This window comes from Oncorhynchus masou, unplaced genomic scaffold (assembly GCF_036934945.1).
Source record: "Oncorhynchus masou masou isolate Uvic2021 unplaced genomic scaffold, UVic_Omas_1.1 unplaced_scaffold_1322, whole genome shotgun sequence".
Lineage (NCBI taxonomy): Eukaryota > Metazoa > Chordata > Actinopteri > Salmoniformes > Salmonidae > Oncorhynchus > Oncorhynchus masou.
Genome location: NW_027003088.1, coordinates 1 through 13,985, shown reverse-complemented (window position 1 = coordinate 13,985; position 13,985 = coordinate 1). Strand labels below are relative to the sequence as shown.

The 13,985-nt window shown below is 42.4% G+C and overlaps 17 non-coding genes across 17 annotated transcripts; all 17 read left to right on the top strand.

The window, feature by feature from the left end:
• The first annotated feature begins 313 nt into the window (after positions 1-313).
• On the top strand, positions 314-395 carry trnal-aag (transfer RNA leucine (anticodon AAG)). The gene has a single exon. It is a non-coding gene; the product is annotated as a tRNA-Leu (tRNA).
• A 729-nt stretch (positions 396-1,124) lies between these two features.
• On the top strand, positions 1,125-1,206 carry trnal-aag (transfer RNA leucine (anticodon AAG)). The gene has a single exon. It is a non-coding gene; the product is annotated as a tRNA-Leu (tRNA).
• A 735-nt stretch (positions 1,207-1,941) lies between these two features.
• Positions 1,942-2,023, top strand: trnal-aag (transfer RNA leucine (anticodon AAG)). The gene has a single exon. It is a non-coding gene; the product is annotated as a tRNA-Leu (tRNA).
• Positions 2,024-2,760: 737 nt separating this feature from the next.
• On the top strand, positions 2,761-2,842 carry trnal-aag (transfer RNA leucine (anticodon AAG)). Its single transcript has one exon. It is a non-coding gene; the product is annotated as a tRNA-Leu (tRNA).
• A 736-nt stretch (positions 2,843-3,578) lies between these two features.
• Positions 3,579-3,660, top strand: trnal-aag (transfer RNA leucine (anticodon AAG)). Its single transcript has one exon. It is a non-coding gene; the product is annotated as a tRNA-Leu (tRNA).
• A 736-nt stretch (positions 3,661-4,396) lies between these two features.
• trnal-aag (transfer RNA leucine (anticodon AAG)) lies at positions 4,397-4,478 on the top strand. The gene has a single exon. It is a non-coding gene; the product is annotated as a tRNA-Leu (tRNA).
• A 737-nt stretch (positions 4,479-5,215) lies between these two features.
• On the top strand, positions 5,216-5,297 carry trnal-aag (transfer RNA leucine (anticodon AAG)). The gene has a single exon. It is a non-coding gene; the product is annotated as a tRNA-Leu (tRNA).
• A 736-nt stretch (positions 5,298-6,033) lies between these two features.
• Positions 6,034-6,115, top strand: trnal-aag (transfer RNA leucine (anticodon AAG)). Its single transcript has one exon. It is a non-coding gene; the product is annotated as a tRNA-Leu (tRNA).
• A 736-nt stretch (positions 6,116-6,851) lies between these two features.
• trnal-aag (transfer RNA leucine (anticodon AAG)) lies at positions 6,852-6,933 on the top strand. Its single transcript has one exon. It is a non-coding gene; the product is annotated as a tRNA-Leu (tRNA).
• Positions 6,934-7,670: 737 nt separating this feature from the next.
• Positions 7,671-7,752, top strand: trnal-aag (transfer RNA leucine (anticodon AAG)). The gene has a single exon. It is a non-coding gene; the product is annotated as a tRNA-Leu (tRNA).
• A 736-nt stretch (positions 7,753-8,488) lies between these two features.
• On the top strand, positions 8,489-8,570 carry trnal-aag (transfer RNA leucine (anticodon AAG)). The gene has a single exon. It is a non-coding gene; the product is annotated as a tRNA-Leu (tRNA).
• A 737-nt stretch (positions 8,571-9,307) lies between these two features.
• On the top strand, positions 9,308-9,389 carry trnal-aag (transfer RNA leucine (anticodon AAG)). The gene has a single exon. It is a non-coding gene; the product is annotated as a tRNA-Leu (tRNA).
• Positions 9,390-10,125: 736 nt separating this feature from the next.
• trnal-aag (transfer RNA leucine (anticodon AAG)) lies at positions 10,126-10,207 on the top strand. The gene has a single exon. It is a non-coding gene; the product is annotated as a tRNA-Leu (tRNA).
• A 735-nt stretch (positions 10,208-10,942) lies between these two features.
• trnal-aag (transfer RNA leucine (anticodon AAG)) lies at positions 10,943-11,024 on the top strand. The gene has a single exon. It is a non-coding gene; the product is annotated as a tRNA-Leu (tRNA).
• Positions 11,025-11,760: 736 nt separating this feature from the next.
• trnal-aag (transfer RNA leucine (anticodon AAG)) lies at positions 11,761-11,842 on the top strand. The gene has a single exon. It is a non-coding gene; the product is annotated as a tRNA-Leu (tRNA).
• A 753-nt stretch (positions 11,843-12,595) lies between these two features.
• trnal-aag (transfer RNA leucine (anticodon AAG)) lies at positions 12,596-12,677 on the top strand. Its single transcript has one exon. It is a non-coding gene; the product is annotated as a tRNA-Leu (tRNA).
• A 737-nt stretch (positions 12,678-13,414) lies between these two features.
• trnal-aag (transfer RNA leucine (anticodon AAG)) lies at positions 13,415-13,496 on the top strand. The gene has a single exon. It is a non-coding gene; the product is annotated as a tRNA-Leu (tRNA).
• Positions 13,497-13,985: the final 489 nt, after the last annotated feature.

Below are 13,985 nucleotides of genomic sequence, written 5' to 3'. Positions count from 1 at the left end.
CGGACAAATAAAAGGAATCCAGGCCTTACCCTAGTTCCCACTTCTGTTTTTGAAATTATCTGCTGTGTTTTTCAAATTCAATCTGCTTCAGACATAAAAGCAGAAACAAATTTTCAGTGTACACAATGCAAGAAAGAGCAACATGAGATAAATTAAGATTTTTAAAAAGAGAATCAAAAAAGATGACGGAAGAAAGAGCAACATGAGATACATAAACATTTTAAAGAAGAAAATGAAAAAGAAGACTAAAATACAAGGAAGTGCAGACGCCCTAGGTAACTGACGAGAAAGTGTGAATATTTTTCCAGAGCTGGGTAGTGTGGCCGAGCGGTCTAAGGCGCTGGATTAAGGCTCCAGTCTCTAAGGAGGCGTGGGTTCAAATCCCACCACTGCCATCTTTATTGAGTTTGTTTGCGCAAGCTGTCACATGTTCTGCTTTATTTCAGCATTTTTACTTTCATGTAGGGCCATGCAAGGGAGAAAAGAACAAATGTTGTGTGTCACGGATGGGGTTCCAACTCAATAGTGTAGTCCATCGCCTTAACCAACCAGCTACCAAGTCCTGTGCTCTTGTGCTGGCAGTTGCACCTCCTTCCGGTGGTTGTTCATTTCAAAGCCTTGATGGTAAACAAGGAAAGTTGGGCTGAGCAAGGCGATGACCCAGCAGTCCATTTTAACAGTGGGTAATGTGGCCGAGCTGTCCAGAGTACTGGATTTAAGGATCCATTCTTTCAGAGATGTGGGTTTAAAGTCCACCGCTGCAACGTTTTCTCAACAGAAAACTGTAATGTAATTCCAAACAAGGCCACCAAGGACACCGTAAAGGGAATCCAGGCCTTACCCTAGTTCCCACTTCTGTTTTTGAAATTATCTGCTGTGTTTTTCAAATTCAATCTGCTTCAGACATAAAAGCAGAAACAAATTTTCAGTGTACACAATGCAAGAAAGAGCAACATGAGATAAATTAAGATTTTTAAAAAGAGAATCAAAAAAGATGACGGAAGCAAGAGCAACATGAGATACATAAATATTTTAAAGAAGAAAATGAAAAAGAAGACTAAAATACAAGGAAGTGCAGACGCCTAGGTAACTGACGAGAAAGTGTGAATATTTTTCCAGAGCTGGGTAGTGTGGCCGAGCGGTCTAAGGCGCTGGATTAAGGCTCCAGTCTCTAAGGAGGCGTGGGTTCAAATCCCACCACTGCCATCTTTATTGAGTTTGTTTGCGCAAGCTGTCACATGTTCTGCTTTATTTCAGCGTTTTTACTTTCATGTAGGGCCATGCAAGGGAGAAAAGAACAAATGTTGTGTGTCACGGATGGGGTTCAAACTCAATAGTGTAGTCCATCGCCTTAACCAACCAGCTACCAAGTCCTGTGCTCTTGTGCTGGCAGTTGCACCTCCTTCCAGTGGTTGTTCATTTCAAAGCCTTGATGGTAAACAAGGAAAGTTGGGCTGAGCAAGGCGACGACCCAGCAGTCCATTTTAACAGTGGGTAATGTGGCCGAGCTGTCCAGAGTACTGGATTTAAGGATCCATTCTTTCAGAGATGTGGGTTTAAAGTCCACCGCTGCAACGTTTTCTCAACAGAAAACTGTAATGTAATTCCAAACAAGGCCACCAAGGACACCAGACAAATAAAGGGAATCCAGGCCTTACCCTAGTTCCCACTTCTGTTTTTGAAATTATCTGCTGTGTTTTTCAAATTCAATCTGCTTCAGACATAAAAGCAGAAACAAATTTTCAGTGTACACAATGCAAGAAAGAGCAACATGAGATAAATTAAGATTTTTAAAAAGAGAATCAAAAAAGATGACGGAAGCAAGAGCAACATGAGATACATAAATATTTTAAAGAAGAAAATGAAAAAGAGACTAAAATACAAGGAAGTGCAGACGCCCTAGGTAACTGACGAGAAAGTGTGAATATTTTTCCAGAGCTGGGTAGTTTGGCCGAGCGGTCTAAGGCGCTGGATTAAGGCTCCAGTCTCTAAGGAGGCGTGGGTTCAAATCCCACCACTGCCATCTTTATTGAGTTTGTTTGCGCAAGCTGTCACATGTTCTGCTTTATTTCAGCGTTTTTACTTTCATGTAGGGCCATGCAAGGGAGAAAAGAACAAATGTTGTGTGTCACGGATGGGGTTCCAACTCAATAGTGTAGTCCATCGCCTTAACCAACCAGCTACCAAGTCCTGTGCTCTTGTGCTGGCAGTTGCACCTCCTTCCAGTGGTTGTTCATTTCAAAGCCTTGATGGTAAACAAGGAAAGTTGGGCTGAGCAAGGCGACGACCCAGCAGTCCATTTTAACAGTGGGTAATGTGGCCGAGCTGTCCAGAGTACTGGATTTAAGGATCCATTCTTTCAGAGATGTGGGTTTAAAGTCCACCGCTGCAACGTTTTCTCAACAGAAAACTGTAATGTAATTCCAAACAAGGCCACCAAGGACACCGGACAAATAAAGGGAATCCAGGCCTTACCCTAGTTCCCACTTCTGTTTTTGAAATTATCTGCTGTGTTTTTCAAATTCAATCTGCTTCAGACATAAAAGCAGAAACAAATTTTCAGTGTACACAATGCAAGAAAGAGCAACATGAGATAAATTAAGATTTTTAAAAAGAGAATCAAAAAAAGATGACGGAAGAAAGAGCAACATGAGATACATAAATATTTTAAAGAAGAAAATGAAAAAGAAGACTAAAATACAAGGAAGTGCAGACGCCCTAGGTAACTGACGAGAAAGTGTGAATATTTTTCCAGAGCTGGGTAGTGTGGCCGAGCGGTCTAAGGCGCTGGATTAAGGCTCCAGTCTCTAAGGAGGCGTGGGTTCAAATCCCACCACTGCCATCTTTATTGAGTTTGTTTGCGCAAGCTGTCACATGTTCTGCTTTATTTCAGCGTTTTTACTTTCATGTAGGGCCATGCAAGGGAGAAAAGAACAAATGTTGTGTGTCACGGATGGGGTTCCAACTCAATAGTGTAGTCCATCGCCTTAACCAACCAGCTACCAAGTCCTGTGCTCTTGTGCTGGCAGTTGCACCTCCTTCCAGTGGTTGTTCATTTCAAAGCCTTGATGGTAAACAAGGAAAGTTGGGCTGAGCAAGGCGACGACCCAGCAGTCCATTTTAACAGTGGGTAATGTGGCCGAGCTGTCCAGAGTACTGGATTTAAGGATCCATTCTTTCAGAGATGTGGGTTTAAAGTCCACCGCTGCAACGTTTTCTCAACAGAAAACTGTAATGTAATTCCAAACAAGGCCACCAAGGACACCGGACAAATAAAGGGAATCCAGGCCTTACCCTAGTTCCCACTTCTGTTTTTGAAATTATCTGCTGTGTTTTTCAAATTCAATCTGCTTCAGACATAAAAGCAGAAACAAATTTTCAGTGTACACAATGCAAGAAAGAGCAACATGAGATAAATTAAGATTTTTAAAAAGAGAATCAAAAAAGATGACGGAAGCAAGAGCAACATGAGATACATAAATATTTTAAAGAAGAAAATGAAAAAGAAGACTAAAATACAAGGAAGTGCAGACGCCCTAGGTAACTGACGAGAAAGTGTGAATATTTTTCCAGAGCTGGGTAGTGTGGCCGAGCGGTCTAAGGCGCTGGATTAAGGCTCCAGTCTCTAAGGAGGCGTGGGTTCAAATCCCACCACTGCCATCTTTATTGAGTTTGTTTGCGCAAGCTGTCACATGTTCTGCTTTATTTCAGCGTTTTTACTTTCATGTAGGGCCATGCAAGGGAGAAAAGAACAAATGTTGTGTGTCACGGATGGGGTTCCAACTCAATAGTGTAGTCCATCGCCTTAACCAACCAGCTACCAAGTCCTGTGCTCTTGTGCTGGCAGTTGCACCTCCTTCCAGTGGTTGTTCATTTCAAAGCCTTGATGGTAAACAAGGAAAGTTGGGCTGAGCAAGGCGACGACCCAGCAGTCCATTTTAACAGTGGGTAATGTGGCCGAGCTGTCCAGAGTACTGGATTTAAGGATCCATTCTTTCAGAGATGTGGGTTTAAAGTCCACCGCTGCAACGTTTTCTCAACAGAAAACTGTAATGTAATTCCAAACAAGGCCACCAAGGACACCGGACAAATAAAAGGAATCCAGGCCTTACCCTAGTTCCCACTTCTGTTTTTGAAATTATCTGCTGTGTTTTTCAAATTCAATCTGCTTCAGACATAAAAGCAGAAACAAATTTTCAGTGTACACAATGCAAGAAAGAGCAACATGAGATAAATTAAGATTTTTAAAAAGAGAATCAAAAAAGATGACGGAAGCAAGAGCAACATGAGATACATAAATATTTTAAAGAAGAAAATGAAAAAGAAGACTAAAATACAAGGAAGTGCAGACGCCCTAGGTAACTGACGAGAAAGTGTGAATATTTTTCCAGAGCTGGGTAGTGTGGCCGAGCGGTCTAAGGCGCTGGATTAAGGCTCCAGTCTCTAAGGAGGCGTGGGTTCAAATCCCACCACTGCCATCTTTATTGAGTTTGTTTGCGCAAGCTGTCACATGTTCTGCTTTATTTCAGCGTTTTTACTTTCATGTAGGGCCATGCAAGGGAGAAAAGAACAAATGTTGTGTGTCACGGATGGGGTTCCAACTCAATAGTGTAGTCCATCGCCTTAACCAACCAGCTACCAAGTCCTGTGCTCTTGTGCTGGCAGTTGCACCTCCTTCCAGTGGTTGTTCATTTCAAAGCCTTGATGGTAAACAAGGAAAGTTGGGCTGAGCAAGGCGACGACCCAGCAGTCCATTTTAACAGTGGGTAATGTGGCCGAGCTGTCCAGAGTACTGGATTTAAGGATCCATTCTTTCAGAGATGTGGGTTTAAAGTCCACCGCTGCAACGTTTTCTCAACAGAAAACTGTAATGTAATTCCAAACAAGGCCACCAAGGACACCGGACAAATAAAGGGAATCCAGGCCTTACCCTAGTTCCCACTTCTGTTTTTGAAATTATCTGCTGTGTTTTTCAAATTCAATCTGCTTCAGACATAAAAGCAGAAACAAATTTTCAGTGTACACAATGCAAGAAAGAGCAACATGAGATAAATTAAGATTTTTAAAAAGAGAATCAAAAAAAGATGACGGAAGCAAGAGCAACATGAGATACATAAATATTTTAAAGAAGAAAATGAAAAAGAAGACTAAAATACAAGGAAGTGCAGACGCCCTAGGTAACTGACGAGAAAGTGTGAATATTTTTCCAGAGCTGGGTAGTGTGGCCGAGCGGTCTAAGGCGCTGGATTAAGGCTCCAGTCTCTAAGGAGGCGTGGGTTCAAATCCCACCACTGCCATCTTTATTGAGTTTGTTTGCGCAAGCTGTCACATGTTCTGCTTTATTTCAGCGTTTTTACTTTCATGTAGGGCCATGCAAGGGAGAAAAGAACAAATGTTGTGTGTCACGGATGGGGTTCCAACTCAATAGTGTAGTCCATCGCCTTAACCAACCAGCTACCAAGTCCTGTGCTCTTGTGCTGGCAGTTGCACCTCCTTCCAGTGGTTGTTCATTTCAAAGCCTTGATGGTAAACAAGGAAAGTTGGGCTGAGCAAGGCGACGACCCAGCAGTCCATTTTAACAGTGGGTAATGTGGCCGAGCTGTCCAGAGTACTGGATTTAAGGATCCATTCTTTCAGAGATGTGGGTTTAAAGTCCACCGCTGCAACGTTTTCTCAACAGAAAACTGTAATGTAATTCCAAACAAGGCCACCAAGGACACCGGACAAATAAAGGGAATCCAGGCCTTACCCTAGTTCCCACTTCTGTTTTTGAAATTATCTGCTGTGTTTTTCAAATTCAATCTGCTTCAGACATAAAAGCAGAAACAAATTTTCAGTGTACACAATGCAAGAAAGAGCAACATGAGATAAATTAAGATTTTTAAAAAGAGAATCAAAAAAGATGACGGAAGAAAGAGCAACATGAGATACATAAACATTTTAAAGAAGAAAATGAAAAAGAAGACTAAAATACAAGGAAGTGCAGACGCCCTAGGTAACTGACGAGAAAGTGTGAATATCTTTCCAGAGCTGGGTAGTGTGGCCGAGCGGTCTAAGGCGCTGGATTAAGGCTCCAGTCTCTAAGGAGGCGTGGGTTCAAATCCCACCACTGCCATCTTTATTGAGTTTGTTTGCGCAAGCTGTCACATGTTCTGCTTTATTTCAGCGTTTTTACTTTCATGTAGGGCCATGCAAGGGAGAAAAGAACAAATGTTGTGTGTCACGGATGGGGTTCCAACTCAATAGTGTAGTCCATCGCCTTAACCAACCAGCTACCAAGTCCTGTGCTCTTGTGCTGGCAGTTGCACCTCCTTCCAGTGGTTGTTCATTTCAAAGCCTTGATGGTAAACAAGGAAAGTTGGGCTGAGCAAGGCGATGACCCAGCAGTCCATTTTAACAGTGGGTAATGTGGCCGAGCTGTCCAGAGTACTGGATTTAAGGATCCATTCTTTCAGAGATGTGGGTTTAAAGTCCACCGCTGCAACGTTTTCTCAACAGAAAACTGTAATGTAATTCCAAACAAGGCCACCAAGGACACCGGACAAATAAAGGGAATCCAGGCCTTACCCTAGTTCCCACTTCTGTTTTTGAAATTATCTGCTGTGTTTTTCAAATTCAATCTGCTTCGGACATAAAAGCAGAAACAAATTTTCAGTGTACACAATGCAAGAAAGAGCAACATGAGATAAATTAAGATTTTTAAAAAGAGAATCAAAAAAAGATGACGGAAGCAAGAGCAACATGAGATACATAAATATTTTAAAGAAGAAAATGAAAAAGAGACTAAAATACAAGGAAGTGCAGACGCCCTAGGTAACTGACGAGAAAGTGTGAATATTTTTCCAGAGCTGGGTAGTTTGGCCGAGCGGTCTAAGGCGCTGGATTAAGGCTCCAGTCTCTAAGGAGGCGTGGGTTCAAATCCCACCACTGCCATCTTTATTGAGTTTGTTTGCGCAAGCTGTCACATGTTCTGCTTTATTTCAGCGTTTTTACTTTCATGTAGGGCCATGCAAGGGAGAAAAGAACAAATGTTGTGTGTCACGGATGGGGTTCAAACTCAATAGTGTAGTCCATCGCCTTAACCAACCAGCTACCAAGTCCTGTGCTCTTGTGCTGGCAGTTGCACCTCCTTCCAGTGGTTGTTCATTTCAAAGCCTTGATGGTAAACAAGGAAAGTTGGGCTGAGCAAGGCGACGACCCAGCAGTCCATTTTAACAGTGGGTAATGTGGCCGAGCTGTCCAGAGTACTGGATTTAAGGATCCATTCTTTCAGAGATGTGGGTTTAAAGTCCACCGCTGCAACGTTTTCTCAACAGAAAACTGTAATGTAATTCCAAACAAGGCCACCAAGGACACCGGACAAATAAAGGGAATCCAGGCCTTACCCTAGTTCCCACTTCTGTTTTTGAAATTATCTGCTGTGTTTTTCAAATTCAATCTGCTTCAGACATAAAAGCAGAAACAAATTTTCAGTGTACACAATGCAAGAAAGAGCAACATGAGATAAATTAAGATTTTTAAAAAGAGAATCAAAAAAAGATGACGGAAGCAAGAGCAACATGAGATACATAAATATTTTAAAGAAGAAAATGAAAAAGAAGACTAAAATACAAGGAAGTGCAGACGCCCTAGGTAACTGACGAGAAAGTGTGAATATTTTTCCAGAGCTGGGTAGTGTGGCCGAGCGGTCTAAGGCGCTGGATTAAGGCTCCAGTCTCTAAGGAGGCGTGGGTTCAAATCCCACCACTGCCATCTTTATTGAGTTTGTTTGCGCAAGCTGTCACATGTTCTGCTTTATTTCAGCGTTTTTACTTTCATGTAGGGCCATGCAAGGGAGAAAAGAACAAATGTTGTGTGTCTCGGATGGGGTTCCAACTCAATAGTGTAGTCCATCGCCTTAACCAACCAGCTACCAAGTCCTGTGCTCTTGTGCTGGCAGTTGCACCTCCTTCCAGTGGTTGTTCATTTCAAAGCCTTGATGGTAAACAAGGAAAGTTGGGCTGAGCAAGGCGACGACCCAGCAGTCCATTTTAACAGTGGGTAATGTGGCCGAGCTGTCCAGAGTACTGGATTTAAGGATCCATTCTTTCAGAGATGTGGGTTTAAAGTCCACCGCTGCAACGTTTTCTCAACAGAAAACTGTAATGTAATTCCAAACAAGGCCACCAAGGACACCGGACAAATAAAGGGAATCCAGGCCTTACCCTAGTTCCCACTTCTGTTTTTGAAATTATCTGCTGTGTTTTTCAAATTCAATCTGCTTCAGACATAAAAGCAGAAACAAATTTTCAGTGTACACAATGCAAGAAAGAGCAACATGAGATAAATTAAGATTTTTAAAAAGAGAATCAAAAAAGATGACGGAAGCAAGAGCAACATGAGATACATAAATATTTTAAAGAAGAAAATGAAAAAGAAGACTAAAATACAAGGAAGTGCAGACGCCCTAGGTAACTGACGAGAAAGTGTGAATATTTTTCCAGAGCTGGGTAGTGTGGCCGAGCGGTCTAAGGCGCTGGATTAAGGCTCCAGTCTCTAAGGAGGCGTGGGTTCAAATCCCACCACTGCCATCTTTATTGAGTTTGTTTGCGCAAGCTGTCACATGTTCTGCTTTATTTCAGCGTTTTTACTTTCATGTAGGGCCATGCAAGGGAGAAAAGAACAAATGTTGTGTGTCACGGATGGGGTTCCAACTCAATAGTGTAGTCCATCGCCTTAACCAACCAGCTACCAAGTCCTGTGCTCTTGTGCTGGCAGTTGCACCTCCTTCCAGTGGTTGTTCATTTCAAAGCCTTGATGGTAAACAAGGAAAGTTGGGCTGAGCAAGGCGACGACCCAGCAGTCCATTTTAACAGTGGGTAATGTGGCCGAGCTGTCCAGAGTACTGGATTTAAGGATCCATTCTTTCAGAGATGTGGGTTTAAAGTCCACCGCTGCAACGTTTTCTCAACAGAAAACTGTAATGTAATTCCAAACAAGGCCACCAAGGACACCGGACAAATAAAAGGAATCCAGGCCTTACCCTAGTTCCCACTTCTGTTTTTGAAATTATCTGCTGTGTTTTTCAAATTCAATCTGCTTCAGACATAAAAGCAGAAACAAATTTTCAGTGTACACAATGCAAGAAAGAGCAACATGAGATAAATTAAGATTTTTAAAAAGAGAATCAAAAAAAGATGACGGAAGAAAGAGCAACATGAGATACATAAATATTTTAAAGAAGAAAATGAAAAAGAAGACTAAAATACAAGGAAGTGCAGACGCCCTAGGTAACTGACGAGAAAGTGTGAATATTTTTCCAGAGCTGGGTAGTGTGGCCGAGCGGTCTAAGGCGCTGGATTAAGGCTCCAGTCTCTAAGGAGGCGTGGGTTCAAATCCCACCACTGCCATCTTTATTGAGTTTGTTTGCGCAAGCTGTCACATGTTCTGCTTTATTTCAGCGTTTTTACTTTCATGTAGGGCCATGCAAGGGAGAAAAGAACAAATGTTGTGTGTCACGGATGGGGTTCCAACTCAATAGTGTAGTCCATCGCCTTAACCAACCAGCTACCAAGTCCTGTGCTCTTGTGCTGGCAGTTGCACCTCCTTCCAGTGGTTGTTCATTTCAAAGCCTTGATGGTAAACAAGGAAAGTTGGGCTGAGCAAGGCGATGACCCAGCAGTCCATTTTAACAGTGGGTAATGTGGCCGAGCTGTCCAGAGTACTGGATTTAAGGATCCATTCTTTCAGAGATGTGGGTTTAAAGTCCACCGCTGCAACGTTTTCTCAACAGAAAACTGTAATGTAATTCCAAACAAGGCCACCAAGGACACCGGACAAATAAAGGGAATCCAGGCCTTACCCTAGTTCCCACTTCTGTTTTTGAAATTATCTGCTGTGTTTTTCAAATTCAATCTGCTTCAGACATAAAAGCAGAAACAAATTTTCAGTGTACACAATGCAAGAAAGAGCAACATGAGATAAATTAAGATTTTTAAAAAGAGAATCAAAAAAGATGACGGAAGCAAGAGCAACATGAGATACATAAATATTTTAAAGAAGAAAATGAAAAAGAAGACTAAAATACAAGGAAGTGCAGACGCCCTAGGTAACTGACGAGAAAGTGTGAATATTTTTCCAGAGCTGGGTAGTGTGGCCGAGCGGTCTAAGGCGCTGGATTAAGGCTCCAGTCTCTAAGGAGGCGTGGGTTCAAATCCCACCACTGCCATCTTTATTGAGTTTGTTTGCGCAAGCTGTCACATGTTCTGCTTTATTTCAGCGTTTTTACTTTCATGTAGGGCCATGCAAGGGAGAAAAGAACAAATGTTGTGTGTCACGGATGGGGTTCCAACTCAATAGTGTAGTCCATCGCCTTAACCAACCAGCTACCAAGTCCTGTGCTCTTGTGCTGGCAGTTGCACCTCCTTCCAGTGGTTGTTCATTTCAAAGCCTTGATGGTAAACAAGGAAAGTTGGGCTGAGCAAGGCGATGACCCAGCAGTCCATTTTAACAGTGGGTAATGTGGCCGAGCTGTCCAGAGTACTGGATTTAAGGATCCATTCTTTCAGAGATGTGGGTTTAAAGTCCACCGCTGCAACGTTTTCTCAACAGAAAACTGTAATGTAATTCCAAACAAGGCCACCAAGGACACCAGACAAATAAAGGAATCCAGGCCTTACCCTAGTTCCCACTTCTGTTTTTGAAATTATCTGCTGTGTTTTTCAAATTCAATCTGCTTCAGACATAAAAGCAGAAACAAATTTTCAGTGTACACAATGCAAGAAAGAGCAACATGAGATAAATTAAGATTTTTAAAAAGAGAATCAAAAAAGATGACGGAAGCAAGAGCAACATGAGATACATAAATATTTTAAAGAAGAAAATGAAAAAGAAGACTAAAATACAAGGAAGTGCAGACGCCCTAGGTAACTGACGAGAAAGTGTGAATATTTTTCCAGAGCTGGGTAGTGTGGCCGAGCGGTCTAAGGCGCTGGATTAAGGCTCCAGTCTCTAAGGAGGCGTGGGTTCAAATCCCACCACTGCCATCTTTATTGAGTTTGTTTGCGCAAGCTGTCACATGTTCTGCTTTATTTCAGCGTTTTTACTTTCATGTAGGGCCATGCAAGGGAGAAAAGAACAAATGTTGTGTGTCACGGATGGGGTTCCAACTCAATAGTGTAGTCCATCGCCTTAACCAACCAGCTACCAAGTCCTGTGCTCTTGTGCTGGCAGTTGCACCTCCTTCCAGTGGTTGTTCATTTCAAAGCCTTGATGGTAAACAAGGAAAGTTGGGCTGAGCAAGGCGACGACCCAGCAGTCCATTTTAACAGTGGGTAATGTGGCCGAGCTGTCCAGAGTACTGGATTTAAGGATCCATTCTTTCAGAGATGTGGGTTTAAAGTCCACCGCTGCAACGTTTTCTCAACAGAAAACTGTAATGTAATTCCAAACAAGGCCACCAAGGACACCAGACAAATAAAGGGAATCCAGGCCTTACCCTAGTTCCCACTTCTGTTTTTGAAATTATCTGCTGTGTTTTTCAAATTCAATCTGCTTCAGACATAAAAGCAGAAACAAATTTTCAGTGTACACAATGCAAGAAAGAGCAACATGAGATAAATTAAGATTTTTAAAAAGAGAATCAAAAAAGATGACGGAAGCAAGAGCAACATGAGATACATAAATATTTTAAAGAAGAAAATGAAAAAGAAGACTAAAATACAAGGAAGTGCAGACGCCCTAGGTAACTGACGAGAAAGTGTGAATATTTTTCCAGAGCTGGGTAGTGTGGCCGAGCGGTCTAAGGCGCTGGATTAAGGCTCCAGTCTCTAAGGAGGCGTGGGTTCAAATCCCACCACTGCCATCTTTATTGAGTTTGTTTGCGCAAGCTGTCACATGTTCTGCTTTATTTCAGCGTTTTTACTTTCATGTAGGGCCATGCAAGGGAGAAAAGAACAAATGTTGTGTGTCACGGATGGGGTTCCAACTCAATAGTGTAGTCCATCGCCTTAACCAACCAGCTACCAAGTCCTGTGCTCTTGTGCTGGCAGTTGCACCTCCTTCCGGTGGTTGTTCATTTCAAAGCCTTGATGGTAAACAAGGAAAGTTGGGCTGAGCAAGGCGACGACCCAGCAGTCCATTTTACCCAGCAGTCCATTTTAACAGTGGGTAATGTGGCCGAGCTGTCCAGAGTACTGGATTTAAGGATCCATTCTTTCAGAGATGTGGGTTTAAAGTCCACCGCTGCAACGTTTTCTCAACAGAAAACTGTAATGTAATTCCAAACAAGGCCACCAAGGACACCGGACAAATAAAGGGAATCCAGGCCTTACCCTAGTTCCCACTTCTGTTTTTGAAATTATCTGCTGTGTTTTTCAAATTCAATCTGCTTCAGACATAAAAGCAGAAACAAATTTTCAGTGTACACAATGCAAGAAAGAGCAACATGAGATAAATTAAGATTTTTAAAAAGAGAATCAAAAAAGATGACGGAAGCAAGAGCAACATGAGATACATAAATATTTTAAAGAAGAAAATGAAAAAGAAGACTAAAATACAAGGAAGTGCAGACGCCCTAGGTAACTGACGAGAAAGTGTGAATATTTTTCCAGAGCTGGGTAGTGTGGCCGAGCGGTCTAAGGCGCTGGATTAAGGCTCCAGTCTCTAAGGAGGCGTGGGTTCAAATCCCACCACTGCCATCTTTATTGAGTTTGTTTGCGCAAGCTGTCACATGTTCTGCTTTATTTCAGCGTTTTTACTTTCATGTAGGGCCATGCAAGGGAGAAAAGAACAAATGTTGTGTGTCACGGATGGGGTTCCAACTCAATAGTGTAGTCCATCGCCTTAACCAACCAGCTACCAAGTCCTGTGCTCTTGTGCTGGCAGTTGCACCTCCTTCCAGTGGTTGTTCATTTCAAAGCCTTGATGGTAAACAAGGAAAGTTGGGCTGAGCAAGGCGATGACCCAGCAGTCCATTTTAACAGTGGGTAATGTGGCCGAGCTGTCCAGAGTACTGGATTTAAGGATCCATTCTTTCAGAGATGTGGGTTTAAAGTCCACCGCTGCAACGTTTTCTCAACAGAAAACTGTAATGTAATTCCAAACAAGGCCACCAAGGACACCAGACAAATAAAGGGAATCCAGGCCTTACCCTAGTTCCCACTTCTGTTTTTGAAATTATCTGCTGTGTTTTTCAAATTCAATCTGCTTCAGACATAAAAGCAGAAACAAATTTTCAGTGTACACAATGCAAGAAAGAGCAACATGAGATAAATTAAGATTTTTAAAAAAGAGAATCAAAAAAGATGACGGAAGCAAGAGCAACATGAGATACATAAATATTTTAAAGAAGAAAATGAAAAAGAAGACTAAAATACAAGGAAGTGCAGACGCCCTAGGTAACTGACGAGAAAGTGTGAATATTTTTCCAGAGCTGGGTAGTGTGGCCGAGCGGTCTAAGGCGCTGGATTAAGGCTCCAGTCTCTAAGGAGGCGTGGGTTCAAATCCCACCACTGCCATCTTTATTGAGTTTGTTTGCGCAAGCTGTCACATGTTCTGCTTTATTTCAGCGTTTTTACTTTCATGTAGGGCCATGCAAGGGAGAAAAGAACAAATGTTGTGTGTCACGGATGGGGTTCAAACTAATAGTGTAGTCCATCGCCTTAACCAACCAGCTACCAAGTCCTGTGCTCTTGTGCTGGCAGTTGCACCTCCTTCCAGTGGTTGTTCATTTCAAAGCCTTGATGGTAAACAAGGAAAGTTGGGCTGAGCAAGGCGACGACCCAGCAGTCCATTTTAACAGTGGGTAATGTGGCCGAGCTGTCCAGAGTACTGGATTTAAGGATCCATTCTTTCAGAGATGTGGGTTTAAAGTCCACCGCTGCAACGTTTTCTCAACAGAAAACTGTAATGTAATTCCAAACAAGGCCACCAAGGACACCGACAAATAAAGGGAATCCAGGCCTTACCCTAGTTCCCACTTCTGTTTTTGAAATTATCTGCTGTGT